General features: G+C 40.6%; 1 long non-coding RNA gene across 1 annotated transcript in view; it reads left to right on the forward strand.

The window, feature by feature from the left end:
- Positions 1–667, forward strand: part of LOC139761326 (uncharacterized) — a 45,594-nt gene extending 44,927 nt beyond the window's left edge. The window contains exon 3 of the long non-coding RNA XR_011715498.1: positions 327–667. This is a non-coding gene — a long non-coding RNA (uncharacterized lncRNA). The remainder of the gene's footprint in view (positions 1–326) is intronic.
- The last annotated feature ends 10,928 nt before the right edge of the window (positions 668–11,595 follow it).

The raw sequence follows: 11,595 nt of genomic DNA on the forward strand, positions 1-11,595 counted from the left end.
CCTACTAAATATCACCTGAGATTACTTAGCAATAATATTGTGTTACTATATTCCCAAAATATGAACCAATGTGTAAATAAGAACACAATAAAGACAGGGGGACCCTCCCATTTGCTGAATATAAAAGGTTATTGCATAGGAAAAAAAATACTAACGAAATTCCACTTTCACAAGATATATTTGTGGTTTGTGTTTATCTTTTTCTTCCCCAAAGGGAAAAGTAAAGTCTTTTTTCACTGTTGCAAAGTTATCTTAAATTTACTGAAGTTTTCAGGGAACGATGATATGACTGGAAAGAAAATTGTCATGATAAATATCTTTTGCAGTTAACTGTAAATGCTGCTGATGGAGCTGACCAAGAATATCAATGCAGTTGCCCACTGGAGCATCCAGATGAATGAGAGAAAATAAAATAATTCATCTCAGTTACTACAAAATAAATTGTGATTAATAAATTTAATGACTTCCACACATTCTTCAAGGCTCCCAGAATTTTCGCCCCCTCCCCCACCCTATGATCCACTTCCGCTTCCATGGTTCCATCCGCTGCCAGATCCACTCCCAGATATCTAAAACACTTCACTTCCTCCAGTTTTTCTCCATTCAAACTCACCTCCCAATTGACTTGATCCTCAACCCTACTGTACCTAATAACCTTGCTCTTATTCACATTTACTCTTAACTTTCTTCTTCCACACACTTTACCAAACTCAGTCACCAGCTTCTGCAGTTTCTCACATGAATCAGCCACCAGCGCTGTATCATCAGCGAACAACAACTGACTCACTTCCCAAGCTCTCTCATCCCCAACAGACTTCATACTTGCCCCTCTTTCCAAAACTCTTGCATTTACCTCCCTAACAACCCCATCCATAAACAAATTAAACAACCATGGAGACATCACACACCCCTGCCGCAAACCTACATTCACTGAGAACCAATCACTTTCCTCTCTTCCTACACGTACACATGCCTTACATTCTCGATAAAAACTTTTCACTGCTTCTAACAACTTGCCTCCCACACCATATATTCTTAATACCTTCCACAGAGCATCTCTATCAACTCTATCATATGCCTTCTCCAGATCCATAAATGCTACATACAAATCCATTTGCTTTTCTAAGTATTTCTCACATACATTCTTCAAAGCAAACACCTGATCCACACATCTTCTACCACTTCTGAAACCACACTGCTCTTCCCCAATCTGATGCTATGTACATGCCTTCACCCTCTCAATCAATACCCTCCCATATAATTTACCAGGAATACTCAACAAACTTATACCTCTGTAATTTGAGCACTCACTCTTATCCCCTTTGCCTTTGTACAATGGCACTATGCACGCATTCCGCCAATCCTCAGGCACCTCACCATGAGTCATACATACATTAAATAACCTTACCAACCAGTCAACAATACAGTCACCCCCTTTTTTAATAAATTCCACTGCAATACCATCCAAACCTGCTGCCTTGCCGGCTTTCATCTTCCGCAAAGCTTTTACTACCTCTTCTCTGTTTACCAAATCATTTTCCCTAACCCTCTCACTTTGCATACCACCTCGACCAAAACACCCTATATCTGCCACTCTATCATCAAACACATTCAACAAACCTTCAAAATACTCACTCCATCTCCTTCTCACATCACCACTACTTGTTATCACCTCCCCATTATCTCGGAAAGCAAAAATGGGTATGTTTGAAGGAATAGTGGTTCCAACAATGTTGTATGGTTGCGAGGCGTGGGCTATGGATAGAGTTGTGCACAGGAGGATGGATGTGCTGGAAATGAGATGTTTGAGGACAATGTGTGGTGTGAGGTGGTTTGATCGAGTAAGTAACGTAAGGGTAAGAGAGATGTGTGGAAATAAAAAGAGCGTGGTTGAGAGAGCAGAAGAGGGTGTTTTGAAATGGTTTGGGCACATGGAGAGAATGAGTGAGGAAAGATTGACCAAGAGGATATATGTGTCGGAGGTGGTGGACGTGGAACGAAGGAGGAGAGGAGACCAAATTGGAGGTGGAAAGATGGAGTGAAAAAGATTTTGTGTGATCGGGGCCTGAACATGCAGGAGGGTGAAAGGAGGGCAAGGAATAGATGGTGGAATTGGAGCGTTTGTGGGTATAACCGGGGTGACGTGCTGTCATTGGATTGTTCAAGGCATGTGAAGCATCTGGGGTAAACCATGGAAAGCTGTGTAGGTATGTATATTTGCGTGTGTGGACGTATGTATATGCATGTGTATGGGGGGGGGTTGGGCCATTTCTTTCGTCTGTTTCCTTGCGTACCTCGCAAACGCGGGAGACAGCGACAAAGTATAATAAAAAAATATAAAAAATTTAATGAGATGATCAACAGTTTATTGGGGAAGTTAACCTGGCCAGTACTTGCCTCTCTCCATGGTGGAACTGATAACATCATCTGAGACCATCACTCCCAGGTGATGTTTCTCATGTACAGTACAGTGATAAGAACAAGATAAGAAATGGAATATTTACCTTCATGATAAAACTTTGGCTGATGATGGCACCATGGAGTCCGATTGCATGTGTAGGTACATATGAATATATACATTAAATTTATGGATGCGGTTGTTAGGGAGGTGAATGCAAGAGTTTTAGAGAGAGGGGCAAGTATGCAGTTTGTTGTGGATGAGAGGGCTTGGGAAGTGAGTCAGTTGTTGTTCACTGATGATACAGCACTGGTGGCTGATTTGGGTGAGAAACTGCAAAAGTTGGTGACTGTATTTGGTAAAGTGTGTGAAAGAAGAAAGTTGAGAGTAAATATGAATAAGAGCAAGGTTCAGTAGGGTTGAGGTACAAATCATTTGGGAGGTAAGATGGAATGGAGAAAAAATGGAGGAAGTGAGTTCTTTCGACCATCTGGGAGTCGGATTTAACAGTGGATGGAACCATGGAAGAAGTGAGTCACAGGGTGGGGAAGGGGGCAAAGGTTCTGGGAGTGTTGAAAATTGTGCGGAATGCGAGAACGTTATCTCGGAGAGCAAAAATAGGTATGTTTGAAGAATAGTCGTTCCAACAATGTTACATGGTTGCAAAAAAAAAAAAAAAAACAAAAAAAAAAAAAAAAAAAAAAAAAAAAAAAAAAAAAAAACAGGCATGGCCTATAGATAGGGTTGTGCAGAGGAGGGTGGATGTGTTGGAAATGAGATGTTTGAGGACAATGTGTGGTGTGAGGTGGTTTGATCGAGTAAGTAACGTAAGGGTAAGAGAGATGTGTGGAAATAAAAAGAGCGTGGTTGAGAGAGCAGAAGAGGGTGTTTTGAAATGGTTTGGGCACATGGAGAGAATGAGTGAGGAAAGATTGACCAAGAGGATATATGTGTCGGAGGTGGAGGGAACGAGGAGGAGAGGAGACCAAATTGGAGGTGGAAAGATGGAGTGAAAAAGATTTTGTGTGATCGGGGCCTGAACATGCAGGAGGGTGAAAGGAGGGCAAGGAATAGAGTGAATTGGAGCGATGTGGTATACCGGGGTGACGTGCTGTCAGTGGATTGAATCAAGGCATGTGAAGCATCTGGGGTAAACCATGGAAAGCTGTGTAGGTATGTATATTTGCGTGTGTGGACGTATGTATATGCATGTGTATGGGGGGGGGGGATTGGGCCATTTCTTTCGTCTGTTTCCTTGCGCTACCTCGCAAACGCGGGAGACAGCGACAAAGTATAATAAAAAAATATAAAAATTTAATGAGATGATCAACAGTTTATTGGGGAAGTTAACCTGGCCAGTACTTGCCTCTCTCCATGGTGGAACTGATAACATCATCTGAGACCATCACTCCCAGGTGATGTTTCTCATGTACAGTACAGTGATAAGAACCAAGATAAGAAATGGAATATTTACCTTCATGATAAAACTTTGGCTGATGATGGCACCATGGAGTCCGATTGCATGTGTAGGTACATATGAATATATACATTAATTTATGGATGCGGTTGTTAGGGAGGTGAATGCAAGAGTTTTAGAGAGAGGGGCAAGTATGCAGTCTGTTGTGGATGAGAGGGCTTGGGAGTGAGTCAGTTGTTGTTCACTGATGATACAGCACTGATGGCTGATTCGGTTGAGAAATGCAGAAGCTGGTGACTGAGTTTGGTATAAAGTGTGCGAAAGACGAAAGCTGAGAGTAAATGTGAATAAGAGCAAGGTTCAGTAGGGTTGAGGTACAAATCATTTGGGAGGTAAGATGGAATGGAGAAAAACTGGAGGAAGTGAAGTGCTTTAGACATCTGGGAGTGGATTTAACAGTGGATGGAACCATGGAAGAAGTGAGTCACAGGGTGGGGGAGGGGGTGAAAGTTCTGGGAGCGTTGAAGAACATATGAAAGGCAAGAAAATTGTCTCGGAAAGCAAAAATGGGTATGTTTGAAAGAATAGTCGTTCCAACAATGTTACATGGTTGCAAGGCATGGCCTATAGATAGGGTTGTGCAGAGGAGGGTGGATGTGTTGGAAATGAGATGTTTGAGGACAATATGTGGTGTGAGGTGGTTTCATCGAGTAAGTAATGAAAGGGTAAGAGAGATGTGTGGTAATAAAAAGTGTGGTTGAGAGAGCAGAAGAAGGTGTATAGAAATGGTTTGGTCAAATGGAGAGAATGAGTGAAGAAAGATTGACGAAGAGGATATATGTGTCAGAGGTGGAGGGAACGAGCAGAAGTGGAAGACCAAGTTGGAGGTAGAAGGATGGAGTGAAAAGGATTTTGAGCGATCGAACCATGAACATGCAGGAGGGTGAAAGGCGTGCAAGGAATAGAGTGAATTGGAATGACGTGGTATACTGGGGTTGACGTGCTGTCAATGGACTGAACCAGGGCATTTGAAGTGTCTGTGGTAAACCATGGAAAGTCTTATGGGGCCTAGATGTAGAAAGGGAGCTGTGGTTTCAGTGCATTACACATGGCAGCTAGAGACTGAGTGTGAACGAATGTGGCCTTTGTTGCCTCTTCCTAGCATTACCTCGCATGCATGCAGGGGGAGAGGGGTGCCTTTTCACGTGTGGTGGGGTGGCGATGGGAATGGCTGAGGACAGCAAGTATGAATATGTACACGTGTATGTATGTATTTGTCTGTTTATGTATATATATGTATACATTGAAATGTATAGGTATGTAAATGTACATGTGTGGCCATGTATGTATACACATATGTATGTGGGTGGGTTGGGCCATTCTTTCATGTTTCCTAATGCTACCTTACTAATACAGGAGACTGCAACAAAATATGAAATATTAAAAAAAAATATATATATATATATTTTTTCTATTATACTTTGTCGCAGTCTCCCGCATTAGTGAGGTAGCGTAAGAATCAGATGAAAGAATGGCCCAACCCACCCACATACACATTTATATACATACACGTGGAAAGGATCACAATTTTGCGCGTGATCAAGATATTCCTTGAGTCCACAGGGAAAATGAAACACCGAAATGGCGTCCTAGCTTCGTCTCTTCGATGTATATCAACTGACTGTTATATTTCTCTCTTGTGTCTCCCCTGATGATGTGATTAGTACACAAAAGTGCACTTAGGAACTTTTCATGTTTCATTTTCCCCTTGGACTCATAGGAATACATACACGTGTATGTATATACATACACACCACATATACATATCTATACATCTCAACATATACATATATATACACACAAAGACATATACATATATGCACATGTACTTAATTCATACTGTCTGCCCTTATTCATTCCTGTCGCCACCCCGCCACACATGAAATGAAAACCCCCCTCCCCCGCACGTGCATGAGGTAGCGCTAAGAAAAGACAACAAAGGCCGCATTCATTCACACTCAGTCTCCAGCTGTCATGTATAATGCACCGAAACCACAGTTCCCTTTCCACATCCAGGCCCCATAAAACTTTCCATGGTTTGCCCCAGACGCTTCACATGCCCTGGTTCAATCCATTGACAGCATGTCAACCCCGGTATACCACATCGTTCCAATTCACTCTATTCCTTGCACGTCTTTCACCCTCCTGCATGTTCAGGCCCCAATTACTCAAAATCTTTTTCACTCCATCTTTCCACCTCCAATCTGGTCTCCCACTTCTCCTCGTTCCCTCCACCTCTGACACATATCCTCTTGGTCAATCTTTCCTCTCTCACTCTTTCCATGTGACCAAACCATTTCAAAACACCCTCTTCTGCTCTCTCAACCACACTCTTTTTATTACCACACATCTCTCTTACCCTTTCATTACTTACTCGATCATACCACCTCACACCACATACTGTCCTTAAACATCTCATTTCCAGCACATCCACCCTCCTCCGCACAACTCTATCTATAGCCCATGCCTCGCAACCACATAACATTGTTGGAACCACTATTCCTTCAAACATACCCATTTTTGCTTTTTGCTTTCCAAGATAACGTTCTCGGCTTCCACACATTTTTCATCGCTCCCAGAACTTTTTTGCTCCCTCCCCCACCCTATGATTCACTTCCACTTCCATGGTTCTATCTGCTGCCAAATCCGCTCTCAGATACCTAAAACACTTCACTTCCTCCAGTTTTTCTCCATTCAAACTTACCTCCCAATTGACTTTTCCCTCAACCCTAACATACCTAATAACCTTCCTCTTACTCACATTTACTCTCAGCTTTCTTCTTTCACACACTTTATCAAACTCAGTCACCAGCTTCTGCAGTTTCTCACACGAATCAGCCACCAGCGCTGTATCATCAGCGAACAACAACTGACTCACTTCCCAAGCTCTCATCCACAACAAACTGCATACTTGCCCCTCTTTCCAAAACTCTTGCATTCACCTCCCTAACAACCCCATCCATAAACAAATTAAACAACCATGGAGATATCACGCACCCATGCCGCAAACCAACATTCACTGAGAACCAATCACTTTCCTCTCTTCCTACACGTACACATGCCTTACATCCTCAATAAAAACTTTTTACTGCTTCTAACAACGTACCTCCCACACCATATATTCTTGATACCTTCCACAGATTATCTCTTTCAACTCTTATCATATGCCTTCTCCAGATCCATAAATGCTACATACAAATCCATTTGCTTTTCTAAGTATTTCTCACATACATTCTTCAAAGCAAACACCTAATCCACACATCCTCTACCACTTCTGAAACCACACTGCTCTTCCCCAATCTGATGCTCTGTACATGACTTCACCCTCTCAATCAATACCCTCCCATATAATTTCCAAGGAATACTCAACAAACTTATACCTCTGTAATTTGAGCACTTACTCTTATCACCTTTGCCTTTGTACATGGCACTATGCAAGCATTCTGCCAGTCCTCAGGCACCTCACCATGAGTCATACATACGTTAAATAACCTTACCAACCAGTCAACAATACAGTCACCCCCTTTCTTAATAAATTCCACTACAATACCATCCAAACCTGCTGCCTTGCCGGCTTTCATCTTCCACAAAGCTTTTCCTAACTCTTCTCTGTTTAACAAATTATTCTCCGTAATCCTCTCACTTTGCACACCACCTCAACCAAAACACCTTATATCTGCCACTCTATCATCAAACACATTCAACAAACCTTCAAAATACTCACTCCATATCCTTCTCACATCTCTACTTGTTATCACCTCCCTATTAGCCCCCTTCACTGATGTTCCCATTTGTTCCCTTGTCTTACGCACTTTATTTACATCTTTCCAAAACATCTTTTTATTCTCCCTAAAATTTAATGGTACTCTCTCACCCCAACTCTCATTTGCCCTCTTTTTTGCCTCTTGCACCTTTCTCTTGACCTCCTGCCTCTTTCTTTTATACATCTCCCAGTCATTTGCATTATTTCCCTGCAAAAATTGTCCAAATGCCTATCTCTTCTCTTTCACTAATAATCTTACTTCTTCATCCCACCACTCACTACCCTTTCTAATCTGCCCACCTCCCATGCTTCTCATGCCACAAGCATCTTTTGCACAAGCCATCACTGCTTCCCTAAATACATCCCATTCCTTATATATATAAGGATGTAAGGCATGGGTACGAGTAGGAAGATAGGAAAGTGATTGGTTCTCAGTGAATGTTGGTTTGCAGCAGGGGTGTATGATGTCTCCATGGTTGTTTAATTGGTTTATGTTACGTGAATGCAAGAGTTTTGGAGAGGGGGGGCAAGTATGCAGTTTGTTGTGGATGAGAGGGCTTGGGAAGTGAGTCAGTTGTTGTTTGCTGATGATACAGCACTGGTGGCTGATTTGGGTGAGAAACTGCAAAAGTTGGTGACTGTATTTGGTAAAGTGTGTGAAAGAAGAAAGTTGAGAGTAAATATGAATAAGAGCAAGGTTATTAGGTGCAGTAGGGTTGAGGGACAAGTTAATTGGGAGGTAAATTTGAATGGAGAAAAACTGGAGGAAGTGAATTGTTTTAGATATCTGGGAGTGGATTTAGCAGTGAATGGAAACATGGAAGTGGAAGCAAGTCACAGGGTGGGGAAGGGGGCAAAGGTTCTGGGAGTGTTGAAAATTGTGCGGAATGCGAGAACGTTATCTCGGAGAGCAAAAATAGGTATGTTTGAAGGAATAGTGGTTCCAGCAACGTTATATGGTTGCGAGGCTTGGGCTATAGATAGTCCGGAGGAGGGTGGATGTGTGGGAAATAAAATGTTTGAGGACAATATGTGGTGTGAGGTGGTTTGATCGAGTAAGTAATGAAAGTGTAAGAGAGATGTGTGGTAATAAAAAGAGTGTGGTTGAGAGAGCAGAAGAAGGTGCATCGAAATGTTTTGGTCACATGGAGAGAATGAGTGAGGAAAGGTTGACAAAGGGGGTATATGTGTCAGGTGAGGGAAGACTGACAAAGGGGATATATGTGTCAGGTGACGAAAGACTGACAAAGAGGATATATGTGTCAGGTGAGGAAAGATTGACAAAGAGGATATATGTGTCAGAGGTGGAGGGAATGAGAAGTGGGAATCCAAATTGGAGATGGAAGGATGGAGTGAAAAAGATTTTGAGCGATTGGGGCCTGAACATACAGGAGGGTGAAAGGCGTGCAAGGAATAATAGAGTGAATTGGGATGACGTGGTATACAGGGGTTGACGTGCTGTCAGTGAATTGAACTAGGGCATGTGAAGCATCCGGGGTAAACCATGGAAAGTTTTGTAGGGCCTGGATGCGGAAAGGGAGCTGTGATTTTGGTGCATTACACATGACAACTTCAGAATGAGAGTGAGCAGATGTGACTTTTTTTGTCTGTTTTCCTTAATCATATATTATCTAGTTTGGGTTTTCCTCTCATAAATTCTACCTCATTTTCATGTGTATGCACAGATACATCACTGCATAGTGGTGGATACGAACAATCATTACAAGTATGTGATATTCTGAAATTATCAGAAGCCTTAATTAATATGTAAAAAAAATAAATCAATATAACAAATTGCACTTTATTTGTAAACCAAGATATAAGCTCATCAGAATATGAAATCAACACAATAAATGCATCATTTCAGATTACATAACCTTTCAAGCTACAGAGGATAACTGTTATTACTGACAAAAAGTTAAATTTAAGAGATGCATATCTCATTTCCAAAGTATTTAATCTTGCTATGCATAGATTAAATTTTTCATTTCAATACAGACAGGTTTAATGTCAGAAAAACTTATGAGGAATTTTACTTTTCTAATCAACCACACACTTCTCCTCTTGCTTTAGTAACGTATTTGAGGCTGCTGGGTGAGAAGCAATCCAAATCTTCTCTTGATCAATATTCGGTATCGAGAATACTTATCCTCTGGTGTAAACCTTGCTGAAAATGTTAAAAGCACATTAGGTTTTATCCTATAAATATTAACATTAAAATATAGCAAACTTAAGATTAAATGTAAAAATGAGTATTCCATTCCTAATGTATGAGCACATAGGGTTTTAAGTTAGTACAGTACCTCTAACCATTTCACTGTGGGTTAAAAGTGAACATAAATATTACTGTACTCATTATACAATGTTGTTTTACTGTAACTTGTTGCTTGATCAACCTTGAAATTAGACAAAATAAAAATATTTTTACTGATTTTTAAGTTTTAAGTATCTGCCCATCATTCTTTCCCCAACTATACAGCATGAAGAACAGACAGCTTAGCCTTTAAAGCAAAATTCTTTCTTGGCTGCTTCTGTTCCAACTTTTGAAAGGTGACAGAAAGATTTTCCGGATCCTGCTCCTAATACTCCAAGGTGCCTTCCAAGACAAGTGGGACATCCTTGGGTGGTATTCTTTTTTCCCATATCACCTGGGATTTTGCTACTGCCTTTCATATAACTTACATATGGAAAAATTCAACACATTACCCTTTAAATAAAACTACTGAATCACCATCCTTCTACATACGTATTCAACAATTTACTTCTCTCTATATAAAGACACATACAGAGGCTTATGAGATCAATTCCAGACGCATCACTTTTGCATTTAAGGCCAGCAAATCCCATGCCTAGAGTCCCTTCATGCTATATACATATATGCATCTACATCCCTTGGTAACATGTGTTCAACAAAATAATGTAGCACCACACCTGAGAGTTTAAAACAGTTTTCACTATACACAGGAATGGTAGAGTTAACATCATACATAAGATGGCCTTAACATTATTCCTATCAATTCTGTATGACATCCATCAACAATAAAACCCACTGAATATATAGCTTAATACATGATCAAATATATAACAATGAATGCAGTGATAATTCTAGCATTTTAAATCTGAAAAGTATGTCATCTGAGAGTAAAGATATGTCAAGATATCAATATTAGGCGACTAGATTTCTGTTGACTACTTATTCATCCAGTCAAATCCTGAAGTATTCCTTAAGCATCCTTGAATCCAGACAAACATTCAGTAATTCTGAATCGCTTAAATATGTCACCTCTTCGCAATGATATCTGGTTGCTATGCCATACTAGACTTGCAGAAATGACATTTTGAAATCGGGGATTTCTTAGGAGTTTTAGTATGCAGCTATAAGGACTTCACAAAAATGCACAGTGGTAAAAAACAATTGTGTTGCAACTTGTTCCATGTTGGTAAAAGAAATGGACTAAATCTCCTTGAACACCGTTTCCATACTTTTCTGAGGTAATGGCTCTGCAGCTTATGCAAAGAATTCATGGCCTATCTCCGATTTTGGTATACTGGGTTTATCTTAAGTTTAATAAGTCAACTATATCAAAATTCATTAACCTATTACTAAGACAAGCAATTATGAGAGAAAATGCACAGGGAAGGTGATACAAAAAATAAATGTTTATCATACAAAATGCAGTCAACTGAAATAAGCAAACACTCTAACCATGTGAAATTAACATATTCCCATCTGAAGAGCCTTAATGGATGTCTCATCTAACAAGAGTAATGCATGAACGAAACCTTGAATAGTAATGCTGCATGACTTATGACCTAGTTTTAACATGTCATCCACAGAAAAATAAATCTGTTGGAGTTTGTCTGTCTATTATGTCTATTACCAGTAGATGTCTTACCTGGGTGTGCGGAAGACGTTGGCTTCCCAAGAGGATCAGTCCTCTGTAAACAGTAAAGGGG

Source organism: Panulirus ornatus, chromosome 40 (genome assembly GCF_036320965.1).
Source record: "Panulirus ornatus isolate Po-2019 chromosome 40, ASM3632096v1, whole genome shotgun sequence".
Classification (NCBI taxonomy): Eukaryota; Metazoa; Arthropoda; class Malacostraca; order Decapoda; family Palinuridae; genus Panulirus; species Panulirus ornatus.